We start from the raw sequence: 23,705 nt of genomic DNA on the forward strand, positions 1-23,705 counted from the left end.
GTCTGTTTTCCAGACAGGTCTCTTTATGAGCAGTCTTGCTATCTTCATGTTGGCCCTCTATTTACTTTCCCCCTGCTTTTAAGAGATACTCGTTGTCTCACAAAGAATGAAGAGGAAGAATGGGATGTATCACGGAGGTCCTACCGTATTTTTTTCTTCACTAGATGGCCCATCTGGGGCAAGCGCGGAGAGATTAATCTGTGTTTGGTTGGTGATTAACAGAGTGTGGTCTATTCCGTCACACACAGAAACAGAAGACTTAGAGGAAAACCTAAATGCACTCTTCAAACAAAGCAGAAGACAAGTAAAAAAAGGACAAACATTTCTGTTAAAGCAATGTAATGACAATTTAGAAATATGTCTTTAAATTCTTTGTTTTAATAGATTAATAGATTATTATGTGTACTTCAGTTTCTAGTAGGTTAGACCCCTGCGCTAAGAATACGTACACTGGTAGACTGATATATTTTGGGTGTAACATCATTTGCTGCATTATCCTTATTTGTGTGTTGGCTCAGAAGAAAATGCCACTGAGGCCTCATCTACACTTCCAGAAAATGCTGTTCAGGTCTCACATTAAGCTTGGGCATCTAAGCAATGCACCCAGGATAATGTGAACTAACCCAGGCTAAGCCTTTCAATCTAGTTTACACCTGGACTTTAAATGGCGGTTTGTCCTGCATTTTGTACCAGTGTGGACAAATCCTAAGTTTAACGACAGGGCCTTATTATACAATAGAAGGGTATACAGTATTTCTGTTTTACAGCCTTATCTAGGTATGCATGATTCTTCACATATGTGTTTCTCTGTGTTCAGCACTTGTACTTCCAGGAGATGAGTACAGGATTATGGATTTAGAACACCATGTCTGGCCCATCTCTTTAGAAAGCTATCAACATTGAGTTCAATGGGACCTAACTCCTGGGGAAATAAGGGCTTTTTTTTTTTTGCTTATTCTTTCCATTGTGGCTATCAAAAAGTGGTATCACACTGTAATGATTTGCCTAGGGAACCCACCAGAAAGGCATGAATGGAAGAGCACCTTCCAGGTTCTCCACCCCAGCAACAGATACACACAAGCACATATTGAATGTAGAATGTTAAGTCCCCTTCGATGGAGATAAAGCAAGGTATAATAATAATAATAATAATAATAATAATAATAATAATAATAATAATAATAATAACAACAACAACAACAACAACAACAGCAGCAGCAGCAGCATATAATCATCTTGATTAGCAGCTACTGATGGCTCCATCCTTTTTGAAGAAATCCACTTGCTTTTTAAACGTTACCAATTTGACAACCATTATCACCTATTGTCACATTTAGCTTCACAATAAAACTATGTGTTGTGTGAAGATTTTTTTTAAAAAACAACCAGTAATGGAAGCTTTTTCTTCCCTACCTATGCAAGGCAGATGGAATTCACCTGGGCAAAACCACATGGCCAGTCATTAAGGAATGGGACTGAACTTGGGAGTCTGCAATACAGGAATACAGCTAGGGCTGGGGAAATGAGGACAAATGAGTAGTCTCAACAGTCTCAGCAATACTGTAGGTGTTCTGGTGGACACCTAAAGTACACCAGCATGTTTACCAGATCGTGAACTATGTGTTTTACTTTACAAAGGATGGACTTTTATTTAGAGGATGCCAGTCTGATTCTCAAAACTTCCAACTGGCCTGATTTGGCAGGAACAGTCCCAGTTAAGCTTTGGTCGTCTAACTTTTTGAGCTACTTTTTAAAAGTTCCAGTTTCCCTCTCCTACTTCCATTTCCCCCCTCTTTTCTTAGCTTGCTTTCATTGCTACAAGCCGAGTTCAAAATGCAAAAGGAGTTTGTGCTCAGTTAACTTTGTGGGGTGTGAGGAGAGAAGCAGGTGGAATCTTGCTCTTCCCAGATGGCTTGGATAAAAGCAAACCACTGCAGCCAGCCTTATCATGTATGTTTTTCTATATTAATAATCTTTGTGATCTTGACTACACTATGATGTTGCTTGGCTACACGTGTCTTGGTTTTCATCTCTGAAATCTTGATGAGTATGAAATCCATCTTCAAAACAGCTGTAAGAAAGTAGAAAGAGTAGGACAGCTATAATACTACAGTAGACAAAGAAGTCATCATGTCACAGAAAGGATCCCCACTATAGCACAATGCATTGTACATATTTTCAAATTATTTCTACATCACTATCTTCTATCTGTCCATCATCTATCATCTATCTATCTCATCTATCAACCTATCTGAACAAACAGGCAAATTATATGTACAGTTCTGTCTCCCTTTGTCACTTCTTTGATTATGCTTTTCCACTTTTAGTGAGAAACGTTTCCTCCTTGTTCCCAAATGAACAATGAATTCATGGGTGGGTATTTCCTCGATTACAATTTTGAAAATATACTGTCTTTCGCCACCAGAGATCTGAAGTCAGCGGCGGTTCAACCGTTAGGCAAACTACACAGTTTCTAAAGGCGCCATGACTCTGGAAAGGCGCAGCTTGCCTCCCTCCCCCTCCCTGGCTCTGCCCTCGTTGCATTCTCCGACCTCCTCCCCCTCCTCCTGGGCCAGCAGAGGCCCCAATGGCATCCACCACTGGTGGGAGGAGGTGGTGGAAGCGCCCCATGGCCTCGCAGTTCTCGGAGCCTGGAGGGGGGAGCAGTGGCAGAGTCATGGAAGTCACTATCGCTAAGAGGAAGAGGAGGCAGAATAGGCAGAGGTGGCAGGGACAAAGCACCGGAAGAAGAGGAAGGCCACGCCTGGGCCTCCCTCCTGGTCCTCCGCCCGCAGCACCCTCCGCCCAGGTGTGGCCTTCCTCTCCTTCCTCTGCTTTGTCCCAGCCACCTCCATGGCCGTGGCCTGGCCTGCCTCCACGACCTGGCCTGCCTCAGCGGCCTGGTCTGCATCCACAGCTGTGGCCTGGCCTTCGCCCTCGAGGCCAGGACTCCAGGCTGCCTGGCCATGTTCTAGAAGCTTTCGCTCCTGACGGTTAACCCACACCTATGGCAGGCATCCTCAGAGGCACTGAGGTCTGTTGGAAGTGGGGTTTATATATCTGTGGAAAGTCCAGGGTGGGAGGAAGAGCTCTTGTCTGGTTGAGGCTAGTGTGAATGTTGCAATTGGCCAGCTTGATTAGCATTTAATGGCCTTGCAGATTCAAAGCCTGGCTGATTCCTCCCTGGGGGCATCCTTGGTTGGGAGGTATTAGCTGTCCCTGATTGTTCCCTGTCTGGATTTCCCCTGTTTTCAGAGTGTTTTTTATTTACTGCCCCGATTTTAGAGTTTTTTTTTTAATACTGGGGGCCAGATTCCCTTTCGGTGGCCTTTTAATTCCTATGGATTCCTAAGGACCCTCAGGGCTCTTCCACACAGCCATATAACTCAGAATATCAAAGCAGAATAACCCACAATATCTGCTTTGAACTGGGTTATCTGAGTCCACACTGCCCTATATCCCAGTTCAATGTTTGGTGCTAAATTCGCAAATATAGTAATTCCTACATAACATTACCATGTATTGAACTGCTTTTTCTGTTGATTTGTTGTAAAACATGATGTTTTGGTGCTCAATTTGTAAAATCATAATGTAATTTGATGTTTAATAAGCTTTTCCTTAATCCCTCCTTGTTATCCAACATTTTCGCTTATCCAATGCCTCCCTCCTGGTCCTCCATTTGGGGGGGGGGCAAATTCTGTTCGCTTACACTTGAAAATTATCTAGGGCCGGCCCTCTCTGAAGTTAGAAATGAATGAAGTCATTCCTGTCTTTCCTTTCTTTGCTTCAGTCCTTGTAAAAATCTTCTCTTCCTAAAATATTATGAGAATAAAACCATGCGAAAGAACAAGCTATTCACAAACATGATTATCTTATTATACCTAAGGATGTACTTCAAATTCTCTACATTTGAATTGCCAGTTTTCAAATGACTAGGCATCATTTGTGGAGTGGAGCCAATGGATTCAGTAGTAGGGAGAATGTTTTATTTCTGTTTCGAATGTTTGAATTTTGTGTATAACACTGTCTGTGCATAGTTTGCCAACAATGTCAGTTTTTTAAATGTCTTCCTTTCATTAGTAATGTACAGGGCTGCATTGGCAGATGAAATATTGCAGAACATTGCAGGCAAGCAGCCACAGTGTGATCTTAATTATATCAAGATTCTTCTCCTGTATAGATATACTGATGAGCCCAAAAACTTCTATGTATTGATAAAGCCCCAGAAAAATAGAGTCTTCATTTAAATCTGATTGTTTTAAGATCCTCACTGTATGATGCTTTACAAATGTAGGAACATATAAGTGAACATTGTGCATATAGGCAAATATCTTGATGCAGCTTCAGATATAATGACATCAAGATTGATTTTGTAGTCTTTAATAAATGCAGATGTGTGTGTTAATAACGATAAAAAATGTCAGACAAGGAGCACTCAAGGATGCAAATAGTGACTACTCCAACTCTAGAAATAACTACAGGCTCAAATCTGGATTTTTGGAATTATGGATGAATTTTGATGACCTGACATATAGTGCATCTACACTGTAGAAATAATGCAGTTTGAGGCCACTTTAACTGCCATGGCTCAATGTTATGGAATCCCGGGATTTGTAGTTTGGTGAGGCACCAACAATCTTTGGCAGAGAAGGCTAAAATACTTTTTAAAGCATTGTATCATGGCAGTTAAAGCTGTGCCAAACTGTATTAATTCAACAGTGTAGAGACAGCCTTATTCAAGGTGAAAATTCTAGTGTAGATGCCCTAGAAAATAACATTTTAGCAATGAAGCATGCAAATCCAATCCTCATTTTATCTGAGCATTTTGAAACTCTGGGTCCATCTGGATCAATGGTTCTCAACCTTTTTTTGACCAGGGACAATTTGAATAGGAACCACTTTGACATGGGACCACTTGAACAGGGACCACATTGTTTAGGTACCACTCTCCAATATTAGTACCAAAAGGGTTATGCATCAGTTTTGGTCTAGATTTGGTTTGGTTATTTAGGGTGCTGATTCAGAAAATTGAATTGGATAGACCACATTGGCTCTGGTTTCTGATACAGAACATATGCCATGTAGTAGTGGACATCTGCTTGCCCATAGAAAACCATATTTAATATAGTCAACTCTGCAGAAAGGAGCAGAAATAAAATAAAATAAAATAAGGAAGGAGGTTCACTGACCAGATTTTCGTTCTTGCAGCCCACAGCTGGGTCACGGCCCGCAAGTTGGAAACCACTGATCTGGATGGACTGGTAAACCAGACAGTTTTTGGTTTTCTTCCTGTCCATTCTATTTTGTTATTTTTGTTTCTTTTTTTGAGATTGATGTGACATTTGCCCCATCTGAAGTATTTCTAAAGATCTCCCAACACTTAGAAGGGCTTTTTTTATTCCTGCTCTCCAGGTTAGTTTAAAATTTAACCAGTATTTGCAAAAAAAAAAAAGAATACACCTCTCCAGGGCAGTGTGATTCTATTATCCTGGAGCTAGCTAAGAAACAAAGCATCTGCTCGAAGGACAGCAGATTCAACCAAGATCAAGTGAAGAAAGAGCCATGCTAGGAATAAAAGATGGTCCCAATACTTAGCTGGTATAATATTACTGAAGCACTTTAACTGTTTGACCTGAATAAGAATTTAAATGATCTCAGTGGAAATTGGTAAAAAGCAATTGCTTGAGTTTAGAAGTGGCAAATGATCAGAGGGAGAGGAAGGAGAAGCCACAAGGGATGGGGGTAATAAGGGAAACCTGGGGTATTTCAAGAAGGAGTTTGGACGCAAAACCATGAAAGCATGCATACAATCAAAACAAAAAGGACTGGAAAATCTTAATACTTCCAGGGATCTCCTTTCCTATCTGGATAAGCCCACTGATGTGAAAAACGGCATCTTATAAAGCAGATTGTATTTCATATTTTGTAATATTGCTTTGGAGATACAAACACACGCTCAAGCAGACATCTCTCTGCCTACAGTTTGACATTCTGCACTTATTGGTGAAGCTTATTGTCACATCTCTGACACTGCCTATTCATTCTCAATGATACTTCTACATCACCACTTTCTCTTTTCTTCCCTGTAACATGGCACAGCACATCATTGCTTCCAATGAATAGGTCAGCCAGGAGACAAGCTCCATAAAATAGTCGGTGGCTCATGTATTATGTTATCCATCTCATTGAAGTTGGTTTCATTTATCTGTGAAGAGATTTAAATACCATAGAACTGGTCTGGAGGAACAATGAAATTGCTAGAGAAATGTTCTCCCTAGGGCTCCTGCATGATTTTGTGATCAATTTCTGATGGTAGTTCTGTTGAAAGTTAACCATAGAATTGCACTGGAGGTCTAGAAAGAACACTCCTCTAGGCCTTTTCTCAGGGTGAAATTAATGCCGCTTGATACTGCATTAACTGGCATGGCTCAATGCTATGGAAGCTGGGTGAGTCACCGACATTCTCTGGCAAAGCAAATAAAAAAAAACCTTGTAAAATGGCAACTTTCCATAGCATTGATTCATTCCATTTGAAGTGGTGTCGAACAACATTAATTCTACAGTGTAGATGTACCCTGCACCTACTTCCATAGATTCATGTAGGAAGTGCCTAGGAATTTGATTCCATGCATCTGAAAAAGTAGGTCTGGGGTCCATCCATACTGACCTTTATATGCAAACCCTAGTAATGCCATTGCAACTAGCTAACAATGATGTAAATCATCATGTCAGCTTGTAAACCCATTATTATAAAAAATAGGAGCTCCCATAATGTAATCAAGTATTACTATTGCCAGAAAGAACACACACACACACACGCACACACGGTTTTTGACATTTTCCCCATATTTTTGGTGTTTCTTTTTCCATCAATTTTCCTAAAAGCATCCATAGTGTCTTTTCAAAAACTGTACACAATAGAATGCTTCACCTGAAAATAATTACATTTAAGTGGTTGATGCTGCTGACTAGACACTGAATCATTCAAATAGTCTAACATGGTGTTTAAAACACCCAAACAAAAAAGCACAATTAATAAATCAGAATGGACTGAAGAGACCATGAAATTAAATAAAGCTGTATTCAGCATTGTGCTTAAGAGGTTATTCATCAGGCAAAAGTACATGCACTAGTTTATTATTTATTGATTAAAATATTTATATAGTGGTTTTTGCTCGGGGTTCTATAAGAAATGCTTAAAATCCAATTAAAATATAAGAAAAAGATATAAAAAATATGTTTAAATTGGCCCTAAACCTTATTTACAGTAAAAGCAAAATTGTAGTTGTTTTTATAACTGTTTATCAAAAACTCACCAAGGATGGAGTCAACACAACATACTTTTGAAGGGATTTCCACATTCAAGATACTGGTACAATTTTGAAGAGTCACATTTTACCAAGTGTCTTTTTCACAAGGGTTACTAATTTCAATAGCATGATTTCTATTGCAGAAGCCCACCAGAGAGAAATTAAATGGTCCTGATTTCAGAAGAAGTCCCCAGTTCCCATTATATCTACAACAACTACATTTACATGCCTGAAAACATTTCACAGATAAAAACCAGGATTTGTATGGCCAAGCAACACTAAGATAGCAAAAGCTATATATAAAAAGCAGATAAGGTAGGAGAGGCTGCAGCAGTTTGCTTTTCCCTGACCCTTCAGAGAAGGGCAAAAGTCCACCTTCTCCTCTTTCCCCTGTTGAATTAAATGGGTGAAAAATACTTTAATACCTTTAATTCAGTTTACAACAATTGAAGAAAGCTGAGAATGAAAGAAGAAAGTAGAGTGGAGGAGAGAGATACTGGCATATTTTAAATGTAGCTGAAAAAAAATAGGATTACATTCTCAGAAGATTAATTGGGACTGTTCTTACCAAACTAGGACAGTTGGAGGGGATGCCATAGTAGCTTCATACTGTTGAATATGTGAACTAACAGCTTTTGAAGGAGTATTTGGTCCATTCTGTTCATTTACTTTAACATTTGCTACTTTCATCAAAGGTTTATTTCAATCATGATAGGGTGATCTTCAGGTAGTTAAAATATATAGCCTGCACATTTCCATGGTAACGAATCCTCTGATGGAAATCTCATAAGAAACCTGCCTGGTTCAGATTTCAAGGAGACCACATTGAAACACTGTTGTTAGGCTTGCCCTTTTAACTTTTCCTTCTGCTATATTAAAGCAATTATAGATCAGGGCTTCCTGTTTTTTGCCTGGGAAACGGCAAATATCTATGTCTCGCACATTTTATATATCAATGGCAACATCGGAATCCATCGCAATGCAGGGTAGATTGTTTATATGACCTTACCTTCTAGTATTGATGTTTAGGGACAAATGCAGATCCACATTAGTTGTCAAAATGTCACCAACCTATTCATCTAGATGTAGAAAGTTGACTGGAAACTTAAAGGAAATACACACCCCACACAGATGACAGAGTTTTAAATAGGAAAATCCAACTGATAAGCTTGCATATGCAAAGATGACTTTCTGACAGCTAACATCAAAATAATCTATTTGCTTAATGTAGGAAAGCATGAATTTTAAAGACTTGCTGTAACAATACCCAGACAACATTTTTTTAGTTCATCTATTCCATATTCCTTTTCCTTTGCATGACAGAATAGTCCTCCAGGACCATGTTTTGTGGCACTTACACAGTAGTCATTTGGTGGCATTGTTACCTATATACCTGTGAGTTCTAAACACACATCTATATTGCTCCAATTGGGCAGTTCTATTTCCCTCCTAGCTGCTTCCATGATGCTTCCATGGCCAGTTATGTTTCATAAGACTGTCTTCAGGTTCCTTTTCCATATATTAGGAAGTGGAGTCCCACAGAGGACATCACATGACATGGGGGCACTTCCAGTGGGACCCCATTGTGTTCCATTTCCTAAGCACATAGAAATGGAGCTTAAAGACCCTCTCAGGACTTCAAGCAACAGAATGTGGGAGAAAGTGGGGGAAGATGAGAAAAGGTGCAGTAAGCACATGGGATGGCTAGCCATCCCAGAAGATAGGGAAAGATGGGAGAGAATGGGGTCAGTCAGTTCCTTCCTGTTTTGTCCCAGTTTTCCCCCATCCAGATGATGAAGTTCTTATACATTAAGTTGGCTTATAAATGAGTATATATTGTGATTTTATTTCTTACTTGCTTTTCCCTATGGATTAAGGCAAAACCCCCAAAATATTAACATTTGGAAACTTGGAGAAGGGAGAAATTGGATGCTTTTTTGATCCTGGCCAATTGGACCCGACCCCCCCCCCCCTCCCCCCCGCTGTATTTGCTGTATTTCAGGGAACTATGATGTTGAAAAATATAACTGATGTGCTCTGTATGTCAGTAAACCGGCCCCTTTTGGAAAAACTGATTATTATTCCATGAGGAAGATATTGGATTTGTCATTAGAGTTAGGAAATATACATTATATCCAAACCCTGATCCTGTTCCTTAAATGCAATGAAATTCTCATTCAGGTCGAACTATTCAATGCAAGTGTTTTAAAAAGTCTTAGTGGACTTTTGGAATGAAAAGTCTTAGTGGACTTTTCCAAATGAAAACTGTTGGATTCATCTTTCCAAACCAAAACATCAATTTTGCACTAGCTGTGACTTGCAATTCAAATGAGTTCACCTTGCCTTCGGAATCCATTTATCTGTGTGGCTACAAATGCATTTTAGAGAAAAAAAATCACATTAAAACCATGGGGGTACATTTGAAATGAAAAATGTACAGGATTCAAAATGTTTACAATTTGAAAAATGTGTGCAACCAACTTTTAAAATAATAAAATTTAAAATGACCCGCAACACTGGCCAAAACTGCTGTAATCAGTGGAGGAAAATGGATATACATTTGCTGGGTGTATACACAAATTTCCACCAGGAAAGAAGCAAAAATTGTAAAACATTTGCAGCACAGACAGGATGGGTGTTATTGGAGAAGTGTCAAGTACTGCACTAGAAGGGCAACATTGATGCCACCCCCAAATCTCCAGTCCATTGATCTTGTGCTTCTTCCCTTCATAGTCTTTCTCTTTGTTCATTTTTCCACTTCAGGAACAGTGACAAGGACAGGAGAATGATGAACATCTGCAATTTCCCTTTCTTTCCCTGGGCAATAGAATGGTTTGGGCTCAAAAAGAGAAACAAATGAAGAAGCATTGGAGTCACTACTCGCCATAGGTAACCCCAAGTAGAATGGCATAAAAGGCTTCCTGGGAAGTGAGCAAAATAATTTGGGAGTTCCTCTATGGCTGATTTTACTTATGCTGCATCTACACTTTAGAATTAATGCTGTGATACTATTTTAACTGCCATGGCTTAATGTTATGGAATCCTAGAATCTGTAATTTATGTGAGGCAGTAGCAGTCTTTGTCAGAGAAGGCCAAAAATCTTTTAAAACTACAGTTCCCAAGATTCCAGAGTATGGCATCATGGTGGTGTCAAACTTTCTTAATTATACAGTGTAGAATCTGTAGGTGCATCCCTAGCCTATAGTCTTAGACAAATCAACTGTATCTCTTACTCTCTCTTGGGCTTAGTTTATAAAATGGAATTTATATTGGCACTGCAAATATGGGCACAAAGGAATGTTTGGAGGTTTTTTGTGTGTGTGTGTGCGTCCTTTGCCCTATGGAATTCATGATTGCAATTACAAATGCATAACCTAGAATTACACATTCATAACAATAATCCCTGCATACTCAACAGTGCACAAAATGCATAAGTATGGTAACAGTCCTCCAGCCTTTACTTACCAGGCAGCAGTCACTGTGAGTGATGGGACTCTATTCTTTTGATAATTGAGACACAGCCAGTGATCTCTAGGGTGAAGCAGTATTGCATCAGGGATCCTGCTTCTGATTATCACACCAGAGCATACTGGCAGGAGTAAGTGGACTACTTAGTTAAATATACTACTTAGTTAATATACATCTACATAACTTTAAGTTAGACATAGAAGACATATAAGTGGTTCATGATTTCCCAATTACACCCATCTTGTCAGATCTGCAAATACAGTGGAATCTTGACTTAAGAGCATTCCAAGTTAAGCACATTTTTAGGTAAAAAGTCATCACTCAGCCCAGGTTTTGCTTTGACACATGTGCAGCATTTTGAGTTAAACGCCAGTGTGAGAGGGAGTGCTAGCATGAGAGGGAGCACTAGGGTGAGATTACAGGGCTCTAGGGCTCCAAGGGAGCATCCTCCTTGCCTGGTGCTCTTGTATGCTTTGGGAGATTGCTGTCTGCTTTGGTCTTGTCCCCTTTGACCAACTTTGGGTTAGTTGATTTTGTGTGGTTTTTATTCCTGGTATATTTGGCTCCATGAAAAGAAAAAGGGAGAGAGAGCAGGAGAGGGAGGGAGGCTGGAATGAGTACAGTATGAAGAAAATGATGCTTCTGACTCTTCAATTCATGCTTTGTGCTTCCTTGCTACTTTATGCTTCTACCATTGTGCCACAACTTTGTGCTTCTACCATTTTAAAACTGATCTTTCTTTTTTGTTGTCCCATGTGAATGTACATTTATACATTATTTGTAATTTATAAAGTACATTTTTTTAATTTAAAAACCCGTAACAAAAATTAGGGGGTTAGGGAATGGAATGGATTGACAGCATTACAATGTGAAAATTTGCTTTGAGATGAGAGCAATTTGAGCTAAGAACCCAGTCACAGAATGAATTAAACTCTTAACTTAAGGTATCACTGCATTGTAAAATTACCGGCTTGGCCATTAAAAAGAATGGAAACTGCAGTCAAGAATTCAGAAGAAGACTAGGATTTGGAAGGACATCTATGGCAAAACAAAGGCAAGACCTTGAAGCATCAAGGCACATTAATGAATTCTAAAGTTAGGATTGTCCACTCTATCATATTTCCAGTTTCTTTGACTGATTGTAAAGGCTGAGCAGTGAAAAAATTGGGTGCTGGGGCTGTGAATACTATGGACCTCTCAAAGACAAATAATGGGTGCAAGAGTGAATCTGGAATGAATTCTCCCTAAAAACCAAAATGACTAAACTGAGACTAGACAAATCATGAGAAGACATAATTCACTAAAAATATAATAATGCTTGGTATGTAGAAAGCAACATAAAAAAGAAATACTACATTATAGGTTGATAGATTCTATCAAGTAAGCTACAGCTCTGAATCTGCAAGACCTGAGCAAGGCTGTTGTTCATTGGGTGATCTGACTTTATACAGTTGCCATAAGTGATATTCAACTTGATGGCAGTTAACAATAAGAATCTTTATCATTATTTGTAGGTGGTAGAGAAAAGAGGAGCTTTGGACTGCCATGCACAGGATATATTACTCTCCATCTGGTATGCTACCTGCTCTTACTGGGGAGTAAGTCTTACTGCACATTATAGATCTTGCTTTGAAGTAAAGATAAATATGGTTGCACTGCATGAAGCACATACTGCTTCTCCATTGTGAACAGATATAGTTGTTTGGGCTTTCCATTCCCATACAGAAATGGATATCTGTCTCCAAGATTTTTTTTCTTTTTACAGTGCTGTGCAAACTTGATTAGCCTCTTTTCCATATCTAAAGCTTTCAGGAACTCCAGTAACAGCATATTGCAACTTCATTAGGTAGAGTACTTCCAGATGAGTTCCATAAAGAAAAGTATTTTGAAAGATAGCAGTTCCCTGACCTTACAGAAAACAAAACAAAACACCAAGATGATTAATTTTGACATGCGGAACTCACTTTGTTTTAAATGGGTATCTTTTGGTAAAAGCAGATGGTGTCTTAATATTTCTAAACTGAAATAATATTTTGTGCACATAAAATACTGTTTTATGTGCAAAAAAACCCCATGTATATTTTGTATTTTTGTAACCATATGTGCTTTTATTGTAATTGTCCCTATTTTGTAAGCTGTCTTTTTCAGGGGAAAGGGGGTCTAAATTAAGAGATGCGTGGATGGATATGCAAATCTGGCACAGAGCAAGTCCCCAACTACAGCAGTCCCCAACATTTGGTGCAAAATATTATTCCTGTGCAAGAAAAAGGGACGATAAAGCAGGAAAAACAACCTAAATTTTTCTCTAAATAAAATAAATTCAAAGTACAAATATTCTGGCTAATCAAGAATTCTCTTCTCTTAATTTCTCAGCATTCACCAGGCAAAATTGGTGAGGACGAGAGACAGGGCCTTCTTGGTGGTGGCAACTCAGCTGTAGACTTCCCTCCCCAGCAAGATCAGATCGGCCCCCTCTCTCCTTACATTTAGGAAACTACTTTTAAAGCAAGCATTTGGAGAGTGAGCTGGAGCAGTCATAATAACTTTGAGATTGGTGCAATGTCCAATGTTCTATGTCAGTGGTTCTCAACCTGTGGGTCCCCAGATGCTTTGGCCTTCAACTCCCAGAAATCTAACAGCTAGTAAACTAACTGGGATTTCTGGGAGTTGTAGGCCAAAACACCTGGTGACCCATAGGTTGAGAACCCTTGTTCTATGTTTTAGGTTGTCTATGTTTGATGTTTTATAGTTTAGTGGCTTTAATCTATAGTTATATGCTATTAGTTATGTGTTGTATTTTATATTGTGTGAGGCATTGAATTTTGCCATTTACTTCATTGTGAACTGCTTTGAGTCCCACCAGGGGTAGAGAAAAGTTGTATATAAATAAATAAATAAATAATAAACTCAAGGCATACATTTTTGATCATTTAAAAATTGCCAAAATCATTTCTTTATTTATAAAGGATATCCGGAAAGTAAGTTTACAAGACACTTTTAAAATATAAAGAATGAATATATTTCAACAAAACTTACATGGATCATAGCATAGGCACTACACCACTTTTCCACATAATCACTACTCTACTCAGGGCACTCTATCATCCGTGGGATGAGTTCTCTATGCCTGTTCATAAAAGTCTCCCACCAGAGGAAGCAGTAGCGACAGAGCCGGAGCTGGGGGCAGGCAGTTGAGGCTGAGGCCAGGCCGAGGCTGCCTCCTGGCTGGAGGAGCTCCCCAAGCTGCCGAGCTCCCCGATGAGCTGCATTATGGCAAGGATGCCGGCGCGAGGAGGAGGAGGAGGAAGAGGAGAAGGAGGAGGGGGGGGGGAAGAAAGAAGGCAACAGGGAGGAAAAGGAGGAACTGTACTTTTTGGAAACTTTTTGTAGTTTAGTACTCTGTAAGCCTGAATAGCTTAAAACAGTGGTTCTCAAATTATGGGGCACATCCCTTCCAGAGGGAGGGTGGACAGGCATAAGTTGCTCAAAGGAGGGAGGGGACAAGACTAAATTATTACTTATCACTTCATGAAAGCAACTTCTTATCAAACTCATTTGCTGAAGCTGTGGTGGCCATGTCACATCACATGATGCAATGTCATTTGATGCTCCTCAATCATCAATAAAAGTGATCATCATTTCCCATTCTCCAACGTGACAGCACAAATGGGAGGGGATATATGTTCATATGTAGATCTAAATGGGATCACATGGACTTAACTTTTGTGAAACATTGCTCTAAAAGCACCAGACCCCATCTGACCTTGAAAGCTAAGTAGAGTCATCCCTGATTAATACTTTGATGGAAGACCAGGGGCTAGTGGCTATATTTTAAAGGAAGAAAATGCAAAAATTATCTTTGAATATTTCTTGTCTAAGAAAACCTTATGAAATCCTTGGGGTTGCCACAAATCGATAGACAACTTGAAGGTACATACACTGATATTCTAAAAAAAGCCTACTAATGAGGTTTTGGTACAAAAAAAATGCAAAACCATCATAGTTAGGGAATTATATAGTGATTCTGTAAATGTTCTATCTCAGTCATCATAAACTGTGCAGTACCTGTTGTAATCAACAGAGGTCTGTTTCCCATCAATGAAGAAGCAGCTGACTGATGGTCTGACCCTATCCCGCAACTGATCTCTAGTGTGACTGGCAGAAGAAGGGTCCCTATTGAATTCCTCCTTTTGCTGGAGATTGCTGGTCAGAGAGGGCTGAAAAGGTCAATCTATCGTATCTCAGTTAGCAGATAGACAGGCCCATGTTACTCACAGTAACTGCTTCCTGTTTAAATAAGGATTGGGAGACTTCTACAGTCCTTCATGCAAGAGGGAGATGAAAACATCAATCAATTGCTTTCTGATCAGTAAGTGAACAGACTCCTCTCAGTAAGCAGGGACTGGGGGACCTTTCATCTTCTAGGCAACACATAGGGATCATGACTATGAAGTAGTACAAATACATGACATGCACCCAGCATTTTCTGTGCAGAAATATTTTTGCGTAAAAAACCCCAACCTTTTTTCTGCAGGAATCTTACTTTCTACACAGAAGACAAACATTTCCAATGCTGAAAATTATATTTTCTGTGCAAAATATCACCAGTTTATTGTACAGCATGAATCCCAAATGGCAACGAGTTTAATCAATTCAAGATCTTTTCCTTGTCTATTTTTCTAGGATATGAACATTTTGAAATATGCTTTCCATCCTCAAATGTAATTGTTCTGGCTGTGGTGTCCAAACTGTGGCTAGCAAAGCTCATTATTGCATGCAAGAACAAATCATTTCAGCAAATGTCTCCTAACTCTGTGGGAATGCAAGTGCATACTTTTCAAGCACTTTTCATACTTGAGGATTCATTTGCACAAAGTTACATGTGATCTGACTGTACAGAAAACATATTTGAAAGGATTAACATGTATTTTTCATGAATGTCATCCCAGGAGAAAGCCAAGCTATATTCATTCTATAAATAATTAATTAAACAAACAAACAAATATTCTTGCATTAAAATGCTGTGTTTGAAGGGGAAAAAACACAGAAAACACATGCAGGGAAACTTCATAGAGATTTTCTGGGCAGGAATCTGTATTCTTATGCAATCTGCTAACACTTTCATCTGCATAGAACAGTCAGATGTAATTTTTTGTGCAAGTAAATCTGATGGGCAGTCTCCTTTTGTTGACACCCCCATTTTGCTAAGAATGTGAATATTAACATACCTCTATTCCAAACTGTCAAAACATGGTAGCCCAATTATGTTCAAAGGAGCTACTCAGAAGCAAATGTTTTGTGTTCTGTTATGCTCTTTATTATTTTTTTTTGGGGGGGGGTACATTTTGATGTTACCTAGAAGACATCTTTCTTTCTTTCTTTCTTTCTTTCTTTCTTTCTTTCTTTCTTTCTTTCTTTCTTTCTTTCTTTCTTTCTTTCTTTCTTTCTTTCTTTCTTGTTTGTTTCTATTGCAGAAATTTCTATGTTGCCTTTCAACCCAAATTCCTAGGGGATGGAAGAAAAAAATGTTAGAAGCTCCTACATATCACAACTATATCTACATTTACACATTTATTGCTTCATGTTGAAATCATGTCTCTGTTAAAGACTCCTAGAACAAAGTCCCTGTTTTATGAAGTACATTCCAATCACGCTTTATTGTGTAACAAGCATTTTGTAATTCACTTTCTAGGAGGTAGGGAGAATATTCCTAACCATAGATAACAGAGCAATGAGATGTTAACTACACAAAGATTTGGCAAGTTGAGATACTCATATTAAAGTGAGATATAACATTTTAAAACTTTTAAAAAATGTTTCATTTCTTATTCATGAAATTTTATGCCAAACAAAACCTGTATGCCTTTATTGTGCTGCATGATTCATTATGGCTACTTCCCTCCTACCATGGAAATTTTTGTTGAGAAATGATGGACTGGCAGTTCAGACAGCCATACAAGTAAGTCAGTGTTTCTCAAACTGTAGGTCCCCAGATGTTTTGGTTTACAACTCCCAGAAATCCCAGTCAGTTTACCAGCTGTTAGGATTTCTGGAAGCTGAAGGCCAAGACACTTGGAGACCCACAGTTGGGAACACTGAAGTAAGTAATCAGGAAAAATTGCTTCCAGATAAACATGTCTATGTGTGTGTTTGTGTGCCTTCAAGTCACCCATCTACTTATGGCAGCCCAATGAATTTCACAGGGTCTTCTTAGGCAAGGAATATTCAAAGATAGCACCTGGGATTTATTGATAGCCTCCCACCCAAGCACTAACTGGGGCTATCTCTGCTTAGTTTCCAAGGTCAGATGGATACCTTTAAGATATCTTAAACATATATTTGGGTGCACTATACAGGTCATTGTCTCATAAAATGCCCAGAATCAGAAGAATGGTATACTGAACCGAAAATAACAAGGATCTATTGGCTGAAATTCTTTTGGTTTAACTTTCCCTGAGGTCATTCAATGTCTTAATAATCTGTACTCACTGTAAAGTATATTTGATTCTGGCCATTACTACAATATTCTACCAGTCCTGGTGGACTTCATGGAGTAAACTGGGTTACCCTTGTTTAGCCTCACATTAAGAAAAGTCAGGGGATGTTCCAGTGTTTGCTGGAAATTTCAGAACAACTCTGCAGCTTTGTGCTATGTGGGTAGCAGAATTGGGTCCAATTCAGATTGATCTGTTGTCTACATGGGCCACTGCCATCCCTATATCAGTGCAGGGAGAAGGGGAGGAATTGGGCTCATGTCGCCACCATCACAGCTCCCAATGATTGTAGACTAGAGCATCCACAGAGGCACATACATACCTGGAAGAAGGAGGCAACTGGCTTCTTCCACTTTCAGGTATGTCTGGGAGTGGCAGCATTGACACAGATGTCAAGGTGTGGCAGAAACGATGCCGTCTTGGCTTGGTTGGATTGTCTAGACTCTTACTTGCTACTGCTGTGGTTTGAGGGTGGTATGTGGCCACTTCCTGAGCCAGTCCAGAACATTTCAGCTCTGGATTAATTCGCCAGTGCAGATGAGGCCACAATTGCAGAGCTCAGAGCATTATTACACAACTGTGTACCATGGACTACCTGTATTGTGTCCAGTGCAACACTAGGATTCCAGTCACTGAATACCACACGATGGCTAACATATAGTATTCACCAATATGGGACATCTGTATCTATGGGTCCTTTCACACTATAGAATTGGAACACTATGATTCACTAGAATTTATTTTATGACATTTATATTTATTTACAACATTTATATCCTGCCTTTCTCACCTTGAAGGAGCCTCAGAATTGCCAATGGGCTTCTGTGATCTGTAGTTTGGTAAGGCAGTAGAGTTCTCTAAATATTAAAGTCTACAATTGTCCATTCCACTGGGTTGCAGTGCAATTTCTGTCAATGCTTTTCTTTTTCACCCTTCCCATATGCCCATCTGGGATTTTAGTTGCATGTTAAATCAGTATTTTGTTGTGCATAGATTCCATGTGAGAGTCTTGAATGCATCACTTTTTTTTTCTACAAAGGGGTTTGATCTCTCAAATTTTGTTTTGTTTTGTTTTGTTTGTGTCAATTGCAGCTTTAAACTACTGTCTGCAGTGATGGATACTTGTGGTCTACACAACTTCCTGCAGTTCAGTTCCTTTGCGTTTAGTGTTTGTCATGGGAGATCTTGGCCACAACATCTGTGCAGGGAACATCAAAAGATTTCATTTCAGCTTGTATTCTAGTAAGACCAATCAAATGAGACTTGTTTGTATATATGTGTGTGTTCTGATTTAGGGTGGAGTTGTTTTGCTTTGTTTCTAGAAAATGTATAGAGATATTTTTATTTAGTTTTGTTGTTTCAATAAAGAAGCCAGCAGTGGAAGTTCAAAAGTTGGCCCAAACTTTAGAGAGCAAAATCTATCACATGTGTGTTGAGATGTAAATCTAGCATGATAAAATAGGAAAATAATTTGATGTCACACAAAGACATGGATGTCTCCTTACTTTTCAATTAATATTGAAGTAGCTTCAGTTTCTTCCATATATGCTGTTGTAAACTCTCCTGTTAGTAGGAACTAAACTATGAACATGATGCTTATGTATGCGCTTGTGATAATAAAAATACACCAGAAAAAAACCATTCTTAGTGTTTATTTCTTTTCTTTTCAACATCAGCTCTGAAACTTCTGTTATTTTTAGAAACTAATCAGAACAAATAAGAATGTAGCATCTTTGAAAAAAGGAGAGGGAGGATGGCAGTAGGAAAAAAATTAATGCAGTTTGACACCACTTTAACTGCTATGACTCAATGCTTTGGAATCACAGGAGTTAGCTTGGTTAGTTTGCACCAGCACGCTTTCTTCAGCGGAGAAGTTTTTGTAAAACTACAATTCCTATAATTACATAGCATTGAGTCATGGCCACTAAAGTGCTGTCAAACCGCATGAATTTTACAGTGTAGATACACCCTAGATTCTCCAAATGGGAATAATGCTGATTGTATGAACTGTATCTTAAGAAAAGCCAGCAAAGAAGCAGTATTATCTGGACTCGGCTTCTGAAATATTTGAATAATCTGTGATTTACTTTCCCTGGAGCACAGTCACTACTGAATCTGCTTTAAGTATTAAAATAAGAAAGCTAGCCCTTATTAAGAGAAAAATTCAAATGGGAAAGATAAAACAAAATTTTAATTAATAAAGATAGAGAGATGGGTAGACAGGTTTGTTCCTGTCTTTTAGAATAAATGAAATACACAAGATGTATTTTTACAAGAGAGACGGGGGGGGGGGGAGGAAGAGGAGGACATTCTAAGACAAAGATCTTTTAGTCCATCACATGATCCTGAGGTTCTTTTGGCATCTCCTTACATAACATTTAGAAAGCCTGTTTCAGTCCTTAAAGCAACATGCCAAATGCCTACAATCTTCCATTTTGCTTCAGATGTAACTTTTTACACAGCCCTTTCCTGAGCACTAACTCATATTTTAATTTTATGTCTTATGAAACAATGACTTAGGTGAATTTTATATTGCATTTCTGTTGGGTCACCATTGTAGTATTCTTTTTAAAAGTGGGATATAAATCTGTGACAAAAATAAATCATTATAATAGAAGTATGCAATAATATTTACTTTGTCATTCTTGTGGCTTTATGCAACAGTGTAGTAAGTCAAATGGAAGCTAATACAGGGAACTCAAAAGAATTCTCCAGGAGAACTTGCATAAAATATATAAGAACAATTCAAGCTGGTAACAAACTGTTGCAAAGCAGAGTAATCCAGTTCACTGTGTTGTTGTTGTTGTTCTTGATGATGATGATGATGATGATGATGATGTTTCTTCATCTTCTAGTCAGATAGGTATGCCTTGCTACATGAAATATCAGTGCATTTTCCCTCTCACGTGTTATCTTTCACTCACTGTTTAAACCAGTTAATATCCTTTGGCTAATGAATATGTTCAGTACTTGTTTTGGAATTTCATCTTCTTTTCGCTCCCTTTCCCAATACTTGTTTTGTTCTTCTTCAAATCATGGATTTCTTGCTAGCCAACATCTGTATAGATAATGATGTAGATGATGTATAAGGAAAGGCATTTCTGATGGCTTTGATTACAACAGTGCAATAAATCCACACTGGGTTTTATTTCAGGCTTTAAAGGAGCTATCCAAGGTGACAAACCTATTTGTGGATAAAGTTCAGCACTTTGGACAGTCCTTTTAAGATCTGCAATAAAACTCCACATGGATTCATTTAACCCTTATATAGAAGTCATTGAACACCACTAAAAAGTGCTCAGGCTTGGAAACCAGAAGCTGACAGTAGAAAAATGCCATTCCTATATAGAAGAATTTCTGATTGATATGTATGAAAGTTAAACATTAGCATTTCAAAGTTGGTGGGGGAATAAATATAGAGGATACATGGAATGCAGTTTGCCAGTGTTAAATTTCATTTTACTACCATTGCTCCTTTCCTCTAATGGGGACTGTCTCTTTTATCTTACACATGATTTCAAATTAAAATTGCAGTTAACTAGGAATTGCCATTTTGTTCTTTTTTACCTGCTGAAACAAGATCTGGGAAGCAAACCACAGATTCAATAGACAGCACTGAAGTTTCATTGGTGGTGGGCGGGATACCTGCCTAGACAAAGAGCTCTGATGTATGTATTGCACATCTATTTAAAGAGTTCTTTTGTGGTTTAAAGAGACATATTAATAAACGTTTTCCAGACTGGGCCTCAAAATCTCTTTCCCCTACTAGACAAAACAATAGACACTGTCTTGCAGAGAATAAAACCAAAAGAGAAAAGGCAACTGATTAATGGAAAGGTCCTTGACAATCACATTTTGAATATGCATCCAAGCAGATGGCATTACTGTCAGTTCACTATCTTTAGTCTAGCAGAACCTCAGTGGTGGCAAACCTTCTGGCATGAAAATTTAAAGGGAAGGAGGGGGCGGGGAACATGTTTCTGAGGAATAAAACTAATGGAGATTTCATCAGAACCTCCATTGTTTTCAACATGCTTCTTGTGTGGTTATCTACCATTATAAGCCCTCTTTTGTTGTTTCTCTCCAGGAATTGATGTTCATAGTCAGGAGGGGCAGGAAAGTAGTCTCCAGATCCATCACAGTTGTTATTTTCACAACCTGTCAGATGTTATAGGCTAGAATTTGAAACATTAAAGATCTGGGATGTATCTAAGAATCTAAAAGTCAATGAGGCATCACCACATAATGCAGCACATTACAAGTAGTGATACTTTTGGTAATTGTGCTGTTATATCATCCTGTTGTTGTGTGCCTTCATATTATTTTCAACTTCCTTGGGAAATCCTTGTGTTGGCAAAATTTGTTCAGAGAGTTTGCCTCTGAGGCTGAAATAATGCGATTTGCCCATGGTCACCCATGGCTTTTTACATCTGAGAGACAAGTTGATCCTGAACACCCATAATCTTCACACAAGCCACCAGAATTGTCCAATCTCACTGCAGACCATGGTGATGCTGGTGGCACCTGCCCAGGGGGTATGGGAACCCCTTGCCCCGTGCCTTGCACCATTCCAGCTTCCCCTCATCACACCGGGGGGAACCTCAGTAAGCCGGCTGGGTTCAGGTTTTAAATAGTAGATCTGTCTGACTCTTTCTCCCTTCACTTTCCCTTCTTTCCTCTAGGCTACTTTTCTCCTCTGGCTTTCCAAGGACCTCTTCACAAGCTCTGAATTTCAGCCCATGTGAAGAGATCACTTTCTCCCTCAGCTACATTTGTGCCGCTCATTCCAAAGCTGGCCTACCTGACCGAGGAAAAGAAGGAGAGCAAGGGAGGTGCCTCACTCTAGGAAGCTGGCTGCCTTGCCTCCTGCTTCACTCAGCCCTTGTGGCTGCTCTTCCACACTGAGAGAGAACCCCTCCCTCAGCACACACACACATACATACAACATCCCTATGCAACAAGGTGGACTAAAGTCCTGGGGCGGCATGGGGGCTGATGGAAGGCCCTCTCACCTCTAGACCCGGGGCCATGTGAAGGGAGGCTGCTGCTACCACTGCCTCCACTGCCATGGGTCCCCCCCCCCAACTTTACCCTGTTTTGAAGGGAGATGATTGGGGAGAATGGCAGTTGAGAGAGTGGGAGGGCCCTCTCTTTCTCTCTTTGGAGGTGGCTGTGGGGAGGGGAACAAGGAGACAGGAAGACAACCAGTGTGACAGGAGCAATGGAGAGCTGCCACCTCATACTCCTGGTACACAAAGCTTCCTCCTGTCCCTCTCCACTCATTGCCTCCACTCCCAGTGACTTTTTTTCTCTCTTTCTCTCTCTGGAAATAACCCATGTATCTAAGCCTGACGGGGGGCATGGGGACCTGTCACCCTGCGCCCTGCACCATCCTGGCTTACCCCCTACCTCATCACATGGGGGGAAGCCTGTTTTAACTGGCTCAACGCATCTTTCCTTATGGAAAGACAAGGAGCCTTCTGTTGTCCACTACTGGCAATTTTTTTGGCAGCGTTTTTTTTTTTCCTTCAGATTGGCCATGGAGCCACATCAGAAGTATTTTTCCAGAGTGTGATGGAAGCCATTGGACTTTGTGGTCGCCACTGCCAAAATCAAGCCCATGTGAAGATGTCCTTAGTCCAACCACTGCATAATGCTAGCTCGATGTATTAACTTTAATGATTTTTCCTGATCCTCTTCTTTGAATATCTAAACTCTATTTGTAAATGACCAACCAAAATTTCAAGTTATTAGATTAGATAAAGGTAAAGGTTTTCCCCTGACATTAAGTCCAGTCGTATCAGACACTGAGGGTTGGTGCTCATCTCCATTTCTAAGCCGAAGAGCCGGCATTGTCCGTAGATACCTCCAAGAACATGTGGCCAGAATGACTGCATGGAGCATCATTACCTTCCCGCCAGAGTGGTACCTATTGATCTACTCACATTTGCATGTTTTCAAACTGCTAGGTTGGCAGAAGCTGGGGCTAACAGCGGGCACTCACTCCACTCCCTGGATTTGAACCTGCAACCTTTCAGTCCGCAAGTTCAGCAGCTCAGCGCTTTAACATGCTGGGCCACCGAGGGCTTTGTTTGAAATGTGGAGTTTGAAGTACAGTGTCATTTGGGAGCAAGCCAAAATTCTAATTTTGGAAAGCAATGTCCTTATTTTGTCCCCATTATAGTTACACTCCATGCCATTTAGCATTATTTCATTTTATTATGCTGCTGGTATTCAGCACAACTTTACATATTCACTCATTTATGCATGCCATCACTAATCTTCACTTTATCTAAGGCTCTTATAATTAAATTTGAAAGTTTTATCAACCTATGCTATTTTGATGATGATAATTATGATAACAACAAATGGTTGGATGACTCTACATATGACCTTATGACAATGTGGATGTTTGCAAATGTACTGTTTCACT

This window comes from Anolis carolinensis, chromosome 2, assembly GCF_035594765.1.
Source record: "Anolis carolinensis isolate JA03-04 chromosome 2, rAnoCar3.1.pri, whole genome shotgun sequence".
In the NCBI taxonomy this organism is placed as follows: domain Eukaryota; kingdom Metazoa; phylum Chordata; class Lepidosauria; order Squamata; family Dactyloidae; genus Anolis; species Anolis carolinensis.